We start from the raw sequence: 2322 nt of genomic DNA, 5'->3' as shown, positions 1-2322 counted from the left end.
AGGTATCAGTTGTGGGACACAACTGTACCCACTCAAGAAAAAAGTATATGGTACCAAGGGCTCACAGGAGCCCATGAAAAACTACATAACCATAAAGTACTTAAATAGGCTAGACTATTGGATTTATTAAGAGACTGCTTAATAGACACTCTCTATTCATATACATATACTCTGAGAAACTCATTATGGAGGACGAGGAGGAAAGCAGGATACTGCTGTCTATAACATAGCCTCTAGCTGTAGGAGTCATGTTGGCCACCTTTTCCTGGAGAACATTGTTAAAGAAATATTTTTTTTCTGTAGGCAGTCTAGCACCTGAACATTGTCATTCAGGAAATCTCTGACTTTGGAGATAACCCCAAAGTCTAAGAAAGTCAGTTTCCATGAACTTTAGTTTTTAAAAAGGAAAGAAAATGGCAGAAGAATATGACCAAGAACTGGAAATCCAGGAACTCTCTTCAGGCTCAACATGCGCAAGTTGTAATCTTTTTCTTCAAGTAGAGGTACAACCCTCACTGCACTTTGGTCTGGAAGTCTAGGACACAGCCATGTGCCATCTCATAGCTTATCTTTAGAGACCATAGTGGGGAGTGGGCAGCTCTTTAAACCACAGTCACTACCGTTTGATTCTTAGTTGTCAATCATCTTAGAGGCAACCTTTGTCACTGGGAACCGATGAGGGGTGTTGCTGTGTCCTTTCTACAAAGCTCACCTTGGTAGGAGGAATCCCTTAAATGAAGGCCCATGTCCTATAATATCATGAATTTGATTGGGAAAGGGCTTATAAAATTTATCAGGGACTTCCCTGTTGAACTTCCTTACCTCTAATTCACACACAGACACAGACACACACACAGACACACACAGACACGCAGACACACACACACACACACACCTTAAACAGGCATTTCATGCCTGTTGCTTTAAGAGCAATGAATTTAGTTAGGATTATTTTCTGATAGTCAACTTTTAGGTTATCTACTTTCCAGTGATCATTAGAATGGTTAATTACTGTTATATCTTAACAGGCTATTGAAAGGTTTCATTTCTTGAGAATAATTTGCAGTAAGAATGGAAATCATAATGGTAAGAAATAAGATTTGGGACTCCCTTTCCCTCACCAGACAGAAAATGTGCAGATCTTTTTTCCTGATTCTTTCCCCAACAACAAACTAATTACAGCTGTATAGAGCTGACTTACCCCATGGGGAGTTTAGTAAAACAACTAATTAATGTACTTAAGTTCAGTGTTTTGAAAATGTAAAATGCCTAAAACCAAAACAGTATTGAACCGTATGACAGAATCACGAAATCTTGGAGAAGATAGGAACCTTAGTGATCACGCAGCCTAACCTCCCTAGAAATACAGAAATTCTTTGTTACAAATTCTCTGACACTGTGTTATTAAGCCTCTGCTTGAACAAGATCAGTGATAGGGAGGTTACTATCTAACATAGTAGCCCATTACAATTTTTAACAACTCTAGCTGTTAGATTGTTTTCCTGTCATGGTGAGATAGAAAGATTCCTGGGCACTTGGCAGCAGAAAACCTGAATTTTGTACTCTGCCAGTTACTAATTATGTGACCTCAGACAAGTCATTTAACTTTTATAATTCTGTTCCTCATCTCTAAAATGCTGCTACTACATAATTTTATTACCTACCTCTTAGAGTTGTTAGAAATTTAAGGGAAACCGTTGGGAAAACCCTCTTAAATTAAACATCAGTCTGGCAGAAATTAGGCTTAGACCAAGATTTTGCACCATATTCCATAATAAATTCCAAGTGGATACATGATCTGAATATTAAATAATCATACCATAAAAACATTAGGAGGAACAGGTCACATGCCTTTCACAACTATGATTAAAAGACCAATTCTTAACTAACCAAAAGATAGAGGCAGCTGCAAAAAATAAACTTTTTGATTATTTTGTGCAAACAAATTAATGCACCTAGGATGCAATGTAAAGTGACAAAATGAGAAAAATATATCAGATTTCCTGGCTAAGGTTTTGGTATCCCGTATAGATAACTAAAAGATATATGACCAAAAGCCATTCCCTAAGAAGATAATCAAAGAATATGAACAAACCATTTGTAAAAGAATGACAAAACACTAACTATATGAGAAACTATTTGAAATCACCAATAATAATAAGAATACAAATTAACACAACACTGACATTTCATCTCACACCCAGAAAATCAGCAAAGAAGATAAAAGAGGAGAATGATCAATGTTGGAGTGATTGTGGAAAATCACTTTACTGGTAGAGCTGTGAATTAGTCCAATCATTCAAAAATGCAATCTTTAATTAT

Source organism: Trichosurus vulpecula, chromosome 2 (assembly GCF_011100635.1).
Source record: "Trichosurus vulpecula isolate mTriVul1 chromosome 2, mTriVul1.pri, whole genome shotgun sequence".
Classification (NCBI taxonomy): Eukaryota; Metazoa; Chordata; class Mammalia; order Diprotodontia; family Phalangeridae; genus Trichosurus; species Trichosurus vulpecula.
Note: the sequence above shows the minus strand (reverse complement) of the source record.